Source organism: Zingiber officinale, chromosome 1A, assembly GCF_018446385.1.
Source record: "Zingiber officinale cultivar Zhangliang chromosome 1A, Zo_v1.1, whole genome shotgun sequence".
In the NCBI taxonomy this organism is placed as follows: Eukaryota; Viridiplantae; Streptophyta; class Magnoliopsida; order Zingiberales; family Zingiberaceae; genus Zingiber; species Zingiber officinale.
In genome coordinates this window covers 107,815,436-107,830,539 of record NC_055987.1, presented here as the reverse complement: position 1 = coordinate 107,830,539, position 15,104 = coordinate 107,815,436, and the positions used below count along the sequence as shown (strand labels likewise).

Sequence of the window (15,104 nt, the reverse complement as noted above, 5' to 3'; positions counted from 1 at the left end):
CAACCAATCACTGATTTCCCAACGCTTCGTATCCTCTCCATGTCCTGGGTAATCTCACAACAAAATCTATCATAACATGCTCCCAACTGCACTCTAGTATCTGAATGTACTTACCAATTCATACACCCTATAACGGTTGAATTTCGTAAGTTTTAAGCAACTAGCTCCACACTTTTCCACGTCAGAGGGGTCATCCTACCAGGTACATACAGTTCATGGTCAAAGTCTCCATAGATTAAGATACATCGATCCTCTACAAACTAGTCAAGCCAGCAATGGTATGCAGCTAACTCAGTCAATTCTCCGTCTGTACGAGTTCTGAACTCAACTGTGACTTTTAGGTTATCTAACCAACACACATAACCCGAGGATCCGAATCTCTATAAAATAGACTGAGTCGGTCTTCTACAACCGAACTAATAAAAGTAACTCAGTACTCTACCACCTACACCTACAAGAATGGATCAATCTTCTACTGATCAAGTCAACAAATGTGGATCGATCCTCTACTAACCGTAACAAGAGTAAACTGGTCCTCTACAAACCGAACTAACTAGGATAAATCAATCCTCTACTACCCAAGTCAATAAGAGTAAATCAGTTCTCTACTAGCCGCAACAAGAGTAAACTGGTCCTCTACAAACCGAACCAACTAGGATAAATCAATCCTCTACTACCCAAGTCAATAAGAGTAAATCGGTTCTCTACGAACCAAGGGAATAAGAGTAAATTGGTTCTCCACGAACCGAAGCAATATGATATTTAGCAGATACTAATCACTACTAAACTAGTGATAACAGAAATTAATAACACTAGTGGTATGGTAAAAGAAATCCTATGAGACTGTATTCCTTGATCTCTAGTAGGGTCAATCGTGATCAGTGATTGACCCGACACATTTGATGTATGCTACAAACAACTCGCATACTAATACATAACATAACTAACATAACAATTATGCATGAACTAACAGAAATGTAAGATAACGATATGCAAACATACCTCCTATGGCTTGGAGAATCCTGTCGCTGCCTGGTCCCAAAACCCGAAAAGTCACATCGAGAAACCAAATCACGAAAAAAAACAAACGAAAATAGGCCTCTTAAAACTTGGCTCTGATACCAATAAATTGTCACGCCCCCAGAGGAGTCCTTACCGAAATATTTCGACAGCATCTCCCCTGTATGGGTGACAATCTGTGGCATACATACATACAATATACATCAGCCACATACAGCTGGAATATATCTACACAACCATGCAGTTATATAACCAGCCCACTCGGCTGGAACAGAAATAAACACAACCACGCAGTTATATAAATATATTAATCAGCCCACACATAAAGTAACTAATTACGAGCCGACTCGGCTTGACACAATAATATCAAACCAAATACAAGAGAACTCAAATACATAAACAAGTACAAAACCCAAAATACGAAGAAATACCAAATCGAAGTCGCCCTCGAACGTGACGGGATCATGACAAGCACCCAGCGACTCCATAAACTTTACCTGCCACGAAATTACCAATATACGGGTGGTGAGTATAAAGACTCAGCGGGTAATAGACAGATAGTGCATAAGCATAGTAAAAACTAGAGATGCAAAGGTATACAGTTTCGTATGGAAATAACAGATACTACAGTGATATCGTAATAAGTGTCCATACCGAAACCATATCCTACGCTAGTAGTAAAGGTAAAGTGTAGCAAAGTCCCGCTACAGTCAGCTCATAACTATATGGTATCGTGTGAGGTATATACATGTCAACAATAAGTAAGTCATTGTCTAAACACATATCACAGGTATAAATCTCAACCTATGTAAGCATAACAGATAAATAAACAACAACAGCATAAATAAGCAATAGTAGCATAAGTAAGCAACAACACAGTAGATATAATAACAACAGCGTATGCACGGATGGTCACTCCGCCCACCCCTCAAGTCCACGACCCTTGTATGGACGAGAGGTCGGATCGATGACAACTGTACGACACTCCAACTACCACTACTCTCGAGTGGCCGAGTGGACAGTTTGAATAGTAGCTAATAAGCTACGTCGCGATGGGGTCCCGCCGCCCACAACTCCAGCAGACACTATCCATGAGTGCGAGTGGGGCACGACAGACACGCGGCGCACGCCCGCTACCACTACCCATGAGTGGCCGAGCGGCGGCCTGGCCAACAACCGCCTAACCACAAGGGAGACATGATCGCCGACATGCATGCTAAACAGAAACATGTATTCTACATGAGGCCAGCATGCTCAATAAGGTGTGTAAATAAACAGCAATCAAAGCATGTAAACATGGTATCAGGTGTCTATATATCCAATACCTAATATCTAATGTCTGGCATCTGGTATCTGGTATCTGATACCTAGTAATATAGTATCTGCTAAATATCATCGATAACAATAAGAGACTGTGTAGAAATAGACACGAGTAGCTCAAAGATTGAGTGGAAGTATCAAGCGCAGGAAAAATAAGAGTGAAGTCAAGATAAACATAGTAGTCATCTAAACATATAACTCATGCACAAAGATCAATGTGCTAAAGAGATAAAGTAAAAAGTACCCGCCTATATATGTCGATCGTGTCAAACGACCTCACATCGAGACGCTCATCTCGGATCAAAGTCTTGCAAATCACAATATGTATAATGTAGCTAATCAAGTAGGAACTAAATAACTAAACAGAATCCCTAATCTAATTAGGGTAACTCTAATCGAACATGATCCTGGAGTAATCCCCCAATCAACCTTAATTATACTACAACCTAATTAGATTAGGTTTACACATGAATCATCAATTAATCAAATATCTAATCCTTGAGTTTCTCAACTTTTTAATTAACATGAATCCATAAATTCATTTACAATCCAATCCTAGCCTCAATCTTTAATAAACAACTAATCCATAATATATTAATAATGATCATGCATCCATTTGTATAAATCATTCACCAAATAACCATCATGAATCTAACATACATAGTTCTTCCACTTAACCAGTTTCTAACCACCACATCCAATAATTAATCCCAACAACACCACTAATTACTCATCAATCATCACCAATCAAATCCCATGCAGAACTAAAATCAAATCTCAACATACCTTACTCTAAATTTGGCAACAAGATGTCACTGAAAGTGGCTCACAACCAATAGCAACGCTTCACTACTGTTCGTTAACTTCTTCCCTTGCGAATCTAACAATCCAAACAATGAATCCTATTAATTAACCTTGTAATCCAAGTCAAGCTTGACTTCAACAACCTATAACTAACACTTACCCAATCTCAAGTGAGTTGCTGGTAGCTTATGTCTGAAAAGCTCACAGTTGTAACAAGATGACCGACACTGTGGATCGTCGGTGAACAGTGCTGGCCGGAGCTACAAAACCAACCAAACATCAAATCTCTACATTCCCATACAAAATGAAAATTAACTTGCTACACATCTGATACAAACCATACCTCAATCTAATTCTGTGTATGAAATCGGTCCCACCCAACGGATCGATAACCAATCTGTACCAGCGACGAAGAGGAATCAAAATCCAGTGATCGGAGTTGCGATGTGCAGAGATCCAGTGGCTGCAGGTTGAGTCTAGGACTCAGATCACATATCAAACCTTACAAGAATGATGACTCAACCCTCGGAACAACAATGACATACATCTATGCCGACGATGAAAGGGAAGAGGCGACGACAAGGCCGAGCTGCTTCAACCTCGACTGATCGGAAGAACGGTGACCAATCAAAACAAAGAAGCAGGAATCAGAGAAATCGCAAGAAAGGCAAAAGACTCAAGAACCCTACTGTCACCGACTCACGCGCTTGGTTTCCGACAAGTTCCTGGTGTCCGCGGCTAGGGCTGGACAGACGACCGCTGGATCGGAGCTAAGGGGGGTCAGCGTCGTCAATCAAGTGTCACGATGAGGGCAAATCGGGAGAGGATCGGTGAAGAGAAGAATCGGCGATCTGGAGGTAGACTGCGACGTCCGGCGTCAAGCTGCGGTAGCCGACGGTGCATGGAGAGGAGAAGGTGGCAATGTCGGGCAGAATCGCGTGGGGTGCGTCGAGCATCGGCGGAATCAGTGGCTGTGGCTCGGCGACTGAGGTGCTTGCGTGAGGACAAGGGGGCTCGGCGGCTGCAGCTTGTCGCGACCAGCAGTGATGCGGCATCTCTGATGCTAGCGTGAGGAGAGGCCGGCGGCGTCCGAGAGTGCTCGTGCAAGGACAAGGGAAGAAGGTAGGCGGCAACAATAAGTTTTAGGGGAAAATCGGGAGAAGACGGAGACCATCGGTGCTGGATTGGGAGAGGAAGGAGGAAGGGAAATGGAGTGGTTGGCGTGAGATTAGGGCACGGTGAGGATGGGTGAGGTTTTTAAACTTAGGTTCAATAAATTAAACCCTAAGTTAGTTTTCTCAATCAACTCCCACTTTTAGGTATTTCAAACGGACTTCCACTTAGCCTATAAATGATCCCCTTAAACTACGTCAAACGAACTCCAAAAAATTCTCAGAAAATTCCTAAAAATTTCTAAAAATTCCAATAAGATTATTTGTCAAATAACCTTATCATTTAACTATTATTTGGGTACCGTATTTTATAATAATATTTGCAGTTGGTATGTGCGCAAGATACCAATCTTGTGCAAAAGAATCACATCTAACATATGTTAAAGGAATACTTGGTATATTAAGGGCACCCTAAATATAGGACTTTGGTACCCTAGAACTAGCACCTTTGATCTTTTTGGCTATTCTAACTCAGACTATGCTGGGTGTAAATTAGATAGAAAAAGTAAAAGTGGTAGTTGCCAAATCCTAGGTCAATGCATGGTAAGTTGGTCAAGCAGAAAGTAACATTGTGTTGCTCTTTCCACCACTGAAGCTGAATACATAGCCCTAGGAGAGTGTGACTCTCAACTTTTATGGATGATGCATACCTTAAAAGACTATCAATTAGAATACAAAAATACAAAAATCTTAATTTATAATATAAGCTCAATTAATTTAACAAAAAAAATCCAATTCACCACTCTAGGACTAAACACATAGAGGTAAAGCACCACTTTGTAAGGGATCACGTAGCTAAAGGTGAACTTGCACTCAACTATGTTGAGTCCAAATCAAACCTAGCTGACATTTTCACAAAACCCTTACCTGAACTTGAGTTCAGTGCACTTAGAAGACAAATAGGAATGTGTTGGGTATAATAGATGTTGATTTTCAAACTCATTGTCTTACTTAATCATCCTACAACTTTTCAAAAATTCTAGGAAAAATAATGATTTTAAAATCCCATTTTCTTAGAATTTTCAAAAGTTGGACTTAGTTTAGGCTCTACCTTAGAAATCATGTTCCCCTAGATTTAAGCCAGAGCATCTCACTGTAACACCCACTAAGCTTTTAAGAATAAATATGAGAATGATGAATTTGCCTTATAAAAATAATAAGAAGTGAGATGAAGTAAAAAGAAATAAAATGAAATAAAAAGAAGTGATGGTCAAGGATTGAACCTTGAACCTCTTATATTACAATTCATAGAATTAATTAGTAGAAATCAATTGGGATAGAGAGAAGATATTGATAGCAAAGGAGGGAAACTCATGATAAAGGTGAGAATAAAAGATAGCCAAAAGAAAACAAGAAAAGAGCAAGAGAAAGGCAACTTGCCTTCCTCCCTTTCTCTCCCTCTTCCTCTTTGATGTTGCCGAAATCTTAAAGAGGAGTTAAGGGGATTCATTCCCCCTTATTTTATCATGAATGGTGAGAATAAATGGAAAATAAAATAAATAAAATAAAAATAGAAAAAAAAGCTAAGGGAGAAGGAAAGCAAAAAATCAAGTTTGCTACCTCTTCCCCCTTAACATAAAAGGGAGCAAGAAAAGAGAAAATTATTTTTCTCTCATTTTCTCTCACTCATCCTCTCCCTCACCGAAACCACAGTCCCCTCTCCTCCACCTTCAGCCCCAAAGCCAAATTTTTCCCTAAGAAAAGCCTAAGATACAAGGAGGACTTAGCAAAGGAATCAAGGGAAAGGAACTAGAAGAAGAGGCTACTTCTTCTTCACCATACCTTAGATCCACAAGCGAAAAAGGATGTAAGTTTCCCCTTACCTGTGGTACAAGGCTTTTATGTGTTTTTTGGATTTTATGAAGATCTTAAAACCTAGAAACAAGTTTGAGAAAATTCGGCTAAGAAGAGCTTTCAAAAAAATCTAGTGATGTTTAACTAGTCTTTACTACATGATAGATTTTCTATGCCATGGAAAAGGGTTCTTCTTCATGTTTTTATACCTATATGATGCTTGATTAGAGAAGTACTTAACCCTAGAATTTCAGCCAAAAATATTTTTAAGAGGCTAGGGAAATTTATTGTTTTACCCAACTAGTACAAGGTTCTCCCTATGAAATATTAAGGATCATGTATTAGTTTTCTTGCTTAGAAGATATTTGAACTAAAAGAAAACCCACTCATATGTTTCGGCCAAGAAAGGGTTTAGGGTTAGGAAGACCCTTAAATTTAAATAAACATGCTCATGTGATAGAATACAAATATCTTAAAAGAGTTGTATGTTTGAATATTGCTAGAACTTCATGAACTCTTTCTTAGGGTTTTTGGCCATGATGAGATGGATAGCTTAGAAAAGCTTAAACAAAACTTTAATATGCTCAAGACCTCTGTGATGTTTAGATATGAAAGTTGTCTAATGCCCTCATGCTTAATTAGGATGTAGAAAAATTTGTTATATGACATATGACATGTATGATCACAAGAGTCCAAGTTTGTTCATGAACCAAATTTATATATATGTTTCTTAGTAAATTTTACCATGAAATTTACTTAGGTTTTTCATGCTTTAGGCCACTTAAAAACCTAGCTAAAGAATGGTAGGTTTCGGCCATGAGAAAAAAATAAAAGAAAAAGAGAAAAAGAAACCTAGAAAGCCTAAGACACAATTCATATGTATGCTCATTATGCTTGTCTTTACACATGCTATGAAACTTGTATGACTTCATATGTTTTATGTTACTTGAAGCAAGTTTAAACACTGATGAGTTTCTGCCAAGTAGGATTTAAATGACCTAGAGGCCCTAGAATTTAAACCAAAGGTGTTAAAATGCTTCTTATGAAAATATGATAACCTATTGATTGTGTCACATGCTTGTATGATTTTTCCATGACCTAAATGGACCATTGTAAGTCTCGGCCATGAAGGTTTAGATGCCCTAGAAACCCTAGGACTTAAATTAAATATGCTCATGTCACTCTACATGAAATATGATAAGTAGAAAGCCAAGGTTCAATTGCTATAGGTTGTTTTATGACCTAAAATGATGCTAGGGTATGTTTCGGCCATAACTATTGGATGATGCCTTGTATGAATTTATACATAATGTTAGTCCAAGTTCACATGCTTGTATGCTTGTTTGTATCCCTAATGAGAACTAGTTAAATTTCGGCCATGACATATGTTAAGGGCTTAAAGAACTTAGGAACTAATTCAAATGTGTCAAATGTGTTACCTTGTTCCTTGGTAAAAATGTTATAAATATGATTTAAAGTTGTCCATGCTTTATGTCATATGGAACCTTATTTCACACCTTAAGGTTTCGGCCATATGAAATTAGGGACTTGAGGAACTTAGAAACTAAGTTAATCATGTTTATAATGCTTCATATGAAAATGTTATGATGATAATTTAGGTGCCACATGCTTGGATGTTGTGTTTAACCTAAATTGAGCTTTAAAGGGTTTCGGCCACAAGGGTTTAGGAAGCTTAAAACCAAGATAAACATGATACCATGTTTCCTATGATAGGATAATCACAAGATACACCCTTATGCTTAATATGTATGCTTGTGATTTATGACTTATGATATGATATGCATGCTTTTATGATATGATATGCTTTGTGCTTAAATTATGCATGCTTATGTTATGATATGTGGTTAAATTATGCATGCTTGATGCTATGTTTAGTGCTTAAAATATGCATGCTTTCATGATATGATATGTGGTTAAATCATACATGCTTGATGATATGCTTTATGCTTAAGATATGCATGTTTTTATGATCTATGCCTAAGTGATGCATATTGTTATGACATGATGTATGCCTAAGTGATGCATACCTTTATGATATGATGTATGCCTAAGTGATGTATACCTTTATGACATGATGTATGCCTAAGTGATGCATACCTTTATGATATGATGTATGCCTAAGGGATGCATACTTTTATGACATGATGTATGCCTAAGTGATGCATACTTTTATGATATGATGTGTGCCTAAGTGATGCATGCTTTTATGATACATGATATGTATGACATGTACTTTACTTTATATGTGAGTGGCTTAGGGTGGGCTCCAGGGACTAAGGACCTCGTTAGGGATGGGCTCCTAAGTGCCCCTAGGACTAAGGGCCTAGTATGTTTGCCTCGTAGGGTTCAAGACTTGCTACCTTGGACCTACAAGGTTGCGCGCAATATGTAAGTGGTACATAGCCGGGATCCCCCTTATGTTGAGATTATTTTCAAGTATATATGTAAAAGAAAATGGTTTAAAAGATCATGAGACATACACATGTTTTTCGGATACATGTTTTCCAAAATCATATTGCATACACCTTATGATTATGCTATGTTTCATGTTATGCTCTTGATTATGATATGCCATGATAAGGTATGATTACGTTATGTTCATGCTATACCTTATAGACATGTTTCGGCCATTGATTTGTTGATGCTTGATATATAGATTTCGGCCATGGATATGATGATGCCTTGATGTACATGTTTCGGCCATAGTATGATGCTTTGATATACATGTTTCGGCCATGCTTTGATATACCATGATACTTGTTGTTATGCCATGTCTAGCTATGTTTTATGCAATGCACTATGTATATGTTTCGGCCATGGTGATGCTTGATATGCTATGACTAGTTGTGATTATATTATGATGCATGATATGCTTGAATAGAATGCTATGTTATGCCATGATCAGTTGAGATTATGACTTGTTGATGCATTCTTGATTATGTGCTGATTGTTGGTTTTAGTGAGTAGGAAAGGAACTTACTGAGCCATGAGTGCTCATAGCTTACTTTCCTTGTACCACAGATAAAGGAAAAAGCTGGATGAGTTAGAGGAGCAACAGGAGGGGCAACGAAGATGTGTGTGGCAGTGGCTAGGCAACCAAATAAATAAGAACCTGCTTAAAGTTTCTTTAAAGAACTATGCATTGGTATTTTATGACTTGTGATACCTAAACATGTGTGGCTTGACATTATGGTTCTACTGGATTTGATGTTATGATTTTTGATGCCATGTGATAGTATAGTTCAAAAGAAATTTAAAAGAAAAGTTTTATTAAAACTATGAAAAATTGTTTTAAGTCTTCCGCTGTTTTAAAAAGAAAAATTTATACGTAGAGTATCGTAGCCCCGTCCCTTAGGGTTAGCAGGGAGGGCGGGCGTTACACTCATAAACACCTAGGTATACCTTGCTTGTATTTGAAATACATAGAATGACGTGAGATGCATATGGTACAGCCTGGACTCCAATATGCTTATATCTGTGCATCATTATGAGTCTGGGCGTTAAATACTTTATTAACAGTAATCAGTTTAAGTCATCCATCCTTAGTCAAATCTAACTGGACCAAAAGACTTAACTTGACTAACCGAGTGAAAGTTGCTGCCCTCTAGGCAATCAACAAGTAGCTAAAGGTTAGACAGTTGGTGAAGGAAATGGAGATTTTAAGATTGAGCATGCTTGTTCTTTAGGGCTCTGATACCTGATAAAAACAATTTGGATAAGTTAACAACTATTTAATTTGACTCATGCTTGGACTTAAGGACCAACTAAATTTGAATAAATAACCTAAATTAAATATCTAGTCACTCCCTCTTCGTCCTAAAAATTCACTTAACAAGTTCTTACTCCTATTTGTTCAAAATTATTTTTTTTAGTTAAGCTAAGTACCTTTTTAAACTAAAGCTACATTTTCAAAATTCAATGTTTTCAAAAGGCTTAGCTAAGTGGTTCATATACCAACTTTCTAACTTTCTCAAACTTAGCCAACCTTGAAATCTAACTTTATAAATTTTTGCTAAAATTTTTTTCTAAGTTACCGCTAAGATTCATTCTTTACTTAGCTAAAAGTATTAAAAAACATATCCTTGCAATATTTAACTCACTGCTTTCAAAATATTTCTGCTAAGTAAAAAGAGACTTCAAATTTTTTTTCAAAAATAATTTGGCTCCAAAAATTCTTTAAAATCTAGCTAAGTTTTTCAAAATTTAGTTAAGTATTTTTTTCTAAAAACAACTAAGTTTCAAAAGTGGCTAAAGTCATCCTTCAAAGTCATCCATATATTAGCCTTTTAAACTTAGGTGAAAAATATTCCTTTTTAAGTCCTCTTTCTCCCCTTAACTAACAATTTTTTTCAATAAAATTTGATTATAAGCTAAGTGTTACACAAGCATTTTTACCTTCTTTCAAAGCCTAATCTGTTTTCTAAAAAACTTAAAACTTGTTTTCAACTGGCTTATTTTTTGATAAATGGCAAAGGGGGAGAGTAGGAAATTCAAAAGTAAAAGAAAGTCTAATTCAAAAAGAAAGCCCTGTATTAAGGGAGAGCTTCACAAAGTTTAAGTGTTAGCTTAAGTTATGCTTGTATTTGAATTTATATACTTAAGCTTGCTCACTTAAACCTTTTAAATATATTTATGCATTTGTTTTACTTAACTTTAAATTTGGGTTACCATAATCAAAAAGGGGGAGATTGTTGGTGCGGGAAGCATCCGACGATCGAATCTAAGTTTTGATAATGGCAAAGGATTCAAAGTTAAGGTTATGTTATGATCTAACAAGTTTGTTTAAGTGTTTCAGGAAAAGTCCTAGCTGTGGTTAGGCAAGTGAAAACCCTAGGGGGTGGTAACCCTAGGTCATAGGGGGTGGTAACCCTATACGGAAAGTCTTGGTGGGTTGAGTGCTTCAGGCAAAAGTCCTAGGGCGTAACCCTAAGTGGAAAGTCCTGGTGTCACGAACCAGGTGAAAGACATGACCAGCCGGGAAGCGGAAGTCCAGCAGAAAGTCCAGAAGAATCGAGCACCGAGCAAAAGTCCAGTCGATCTGGAGGATCGCACTGTTAACAAGTAAATCTCCTGAGTGGAGTAGGTGAGGACGCGTTCCCCGTAAAGGGAACAGTAGGCATTGGGTCGACCTAGGGTTTCCGATCAGAAATTTGAAGTCAGACCCGGACAGTCCGATGATTGTCAATTATCATATCTATATTGTTGTTTTGTGCTAACTTGGTTTTGCAAGGTATGTGTTTGGGACTAACACTTTTTGCAGGACTAAAGGAGTACAACTTAGCCTCGGATGAACAGTGTCCGAGGCGCCTCCATGGAGCTTGGAGGCGCCTCGGATGCAAAGCTGAGCTGTCTACGAAGCAAGCTTGGAGGTGCCTTGAAGGAAGCTCAAGGCGCCTTGGACTGGTGGATGAAGGTGCCTTGGAGAGCACAGAAGGTGCCTTGAGCATTGTTAGCTAGAGCCCTAGAGCCAATCATTTGATGATTGTATTATGGACTTGTTGTATCATATTCTATATAAATAAAGGCATTTAATTTTTGGTTATTATACTTACTTGTATTGGTGCCAAATAAACTAAGTATAATAACGTCTTTTAGTAGAAGGTTCTTACTTATATCAATCGGTTAGCTGAACCGATAGTGAGATGATATAGGGAACACTACTCTTAATCATTCCTAGTTGAGTATTAACATTTAGGGACAATGTTAATGCAATAAGACTAGAATGTAGGTCAACTCGATGACTTGATCTCACAAGTCATAGATATAGAGATATCAAGTTGACACATGGGTATACATTAGAGAATGTATACTGAATGACCCGCCATGAGAAAGTATCATGGATCATTATATGAGTGTCATATACTTTCTCATGTGGCTATTAGTATGACTACTAGTCCTTGGACCTGAAGTCACTATGGATCCCTACATAAGGAGTTATGTACTTTGGTTTCGTCAAACGTCACCCGTAACTGGGTGGACTATAAAGGCGATTACTGGGTATATAACGAATTATGCAGAGGGATGTGAGTGATGTAGATGGGATATATCCCTCCTATATGACGGGAGAGACATCGATATTCTTGATAGAGTGAGACCACGAAGTGCATGGCCATGCCCAAATGAGTCAATATGAGATATTGAGCTCATTTGTTTTAGTGAGTCTACTTGGAGTTCAAGATTTAGATTGATTAGAGGATGACACGGTCTATGCCTCACATTGATCAATCTAGATGTCTTGGATAGAAGGACACTTGTCATATATTGTGAGAAGTCACAATTAGTAGTCACAAGGTGATGTTGGATCTCAACATTCTTGTAACTTGGGTAGTAATGATGTATTGCTAGATATCGCTCATTACTTATGGTCCTAAATGGGCTTAGGGGCATTGCCAACGTTACAAGAACTTATTGGGTCACACACAAAGAACAAGTGGATGGAGATTAGGTTCATATGATAAACCAAGAGGATTAGATTCATGTGATGAATCAAATTGGATTAAGAGTAATCCTAATTGGGCTAATTGAGTTGGACTCAAGTTAATTCATGTGTTCAATGAGTCTAATTTAGATTATGACTCATTGAATCAATTTAATTAAATGAATTAGATTCATTATATTAAATTGGCTTGAATTAAATGGTTGGATTAGATCAACCATGAGAGAGATTAAGTCAAGTTTGACTTGACTTGAGAGGAAGAGGAAGAGGAAGAGTCAAGTTTGACTTGACTATTTGCCACATCATTAGTGATTTGGCATTAGGAGGACTAATGATGATGTGCCACATCATCAAAGTGTGCCACCTCATGGGGGTTACAAATCTATTCTCTTTAATGGCCACATTTAATGAGAATGGGGGTTACCTTTTTGGTTTTGAATGAGAATGAATTTTTCATTCACTCACATTCACATCATCTTCTTCCTCAAGCTCTCTTTTTGCTCCTTCTCTTCTCTTGGTTGTGGGTTTCAAGCAAGGGAGAAGAAAGGAGAGTGAATCTAATCCAAGAAGAAAGGTTAGTGAAAGTCACATAGAGATTTTAGAGGAGTGTGTTCTCTTCTTTTTCTTTCTTCCAATCCCATCCAAGAGCATCAAGAAGTGCTAACACACTTGTGGTGTTCTCTTCTCCATCCTTGTGTGTTAGAGAACACATCTTGTTTGTGTGGCTACTTCTAGAGAGTTGTCTACTTTGACAACTAGAGATCCGGCATCTCCTTGGACAAGCGGTACTCGCGAAGGGCACGCATCAAAGGTATAAGATTTTCTCCATGTAGATTTAAGAGTAGATCTAGGTAAACTCGTACTCATAGTTTTTTCGAAAAATTTTCTTTGCACGGATCCGTTGGCTAGGGAGTTTCGGGGTTTTCGCGACGCGAAAAAGTGGTTTTCGCGGCCCGAAAAACCCAACACAAGGCGCCTTGGACTGGTGGATGAAGGTGCCTTGGAGAGCACAGAAGGTGCCTTGAAGGGATAAGTCACGACCAATTTAGGCTTGATCCACGCGGACGACTCGGGTAGTTTAAGGCGCCTTGGATGGGCTTTAGGGCGCCTTGAGCACTGTTTAAAAGGGGGTTTCGAGCAGCACCTTCAATCAACGAATTCCAAGCAACCTTTCTTTAACGTGCTGTCAACGAGATGACCTAGAAGTGCTGCAACTACTTCCCGACGACCCGGAGCTCCAAATTTGATATCTCCTAAGTGTCGTTGGTATTTTTACTGTTTTAAATTGTATTTAGCTTGTAATAATTTCATGCTTATAGTTGTTGCCCATGGAGAGCGATCAAGGATCGCGGGCCTTTGAGTAGGAGTCGCTACAGGCTCCGAACGAAGTAAATCCCTTGCGTCTTTCTGTTTGTGTGTTTATTTTTCCACTGCGTTTATTCACTCGACTGATTTTACGATTCCGAAACAAACGAAATAGCTGCAAGCGCTATTCAACCCCCCCCCCCCCTCTAGCACTTCTCGATCCAACACTTGATGTGGGCTTTAGTACTCTTCTTGGTGGGTGTGGTTGAAGGTTGAGCTTCCAAGACCTCCTCTTCCTTGGATTGCTCTTCTTCTTCTTCCTTTAAAGATAAGGACGATTCCACATCCTCCTCTGTTAAAGATTTGGATGACACTTCCTCATCTTCCTTCTCCTCCTTGGATGTTGAACACGTGTCAACATCTGATTGATCCTTCTCCTTTTAGACCAATGAACCATTCTCCTTGGGCTCCTCCACTCTTTGGAGTTTTGTAGGATCTTCATGGAATGCAATGATCTTTTTCCAAAGATCACTTGCATTCTCTTAATTACCTACACTCAACAAAATGTTAGGGGGTAATAAATTCAATAGAACTTTCGTTACCTTCTTATCCGCCTCTGATTGCTCCCTTTGCTCCTTGGTCCAATACCGAAGCCGAAGCCATTTCACTTTATTTTTCATTGGAGCTTCGAAAGGATCTTTTAATGTGATCCAATGGTCCCGATCCATTTGAAATCATGTATCCAAGCAAGACCTCCAATATCCGAAGTCTTCTTTTTTATATGGAGGTGAGATCCGGATATCTCATCCTAATGGTCCTTCCGACTCCATCTTCCTCTAGCGCCTTCCTCCCTCGATGATTAGTCCAACAAAGAGCAACCAAGCTTTGATATCAATTGTTAAGACCTTGATGTCCGGCTAGAGGAGGGTGAATAGTCGATCACCCACTTTGATCACTTCCTATAACTTGTTTGTACACAACGGAAATATAAATAACACTAACAAGAAAAAAGCTAATCTACAAGACAATGAACAAGAAGAAAACACATAAACCTAACATGTATATGTAACATGGTTCAGAGATAACTTACTCCTACTCCATGACTTGCCCATAAGGTGGATGATCCCGATCCATCGGTGGATGACTCTCCGGAAAACCCCAGCTAGCTCAAACCTTCTTCTCGATGGAGAAATCTCACCACAACCTTGATCCAAAAACCTTTAGATCACAAG

General features: G+C 38.5%; 1 long non-coding RNA gene across 1 annotated transcript; it reads right to left on the bottom strand.

Moving 5' to 3' along the window:
• Positions 1-2,887: 2,887 nt before the first annotated feature.
• Positions 2,888-4,392, bottom strand: LOC122008760. Its single transcript, XR_006119365.1, has 5 exons — positions 3,848-4,392; positions 3,690-3,748; positions 3,488-3,607; positions 3,305-3,404; positions 2,888-3,220 (listed from the first exon to the last, which is right to left on the bottom strand). It is a non-coding gene; the product is annotated as an uncharacterized LOC122008760 (long non-coding RNA).
• Positions 4,393-15,104: the final 10,712 nt, after the last annotated feature.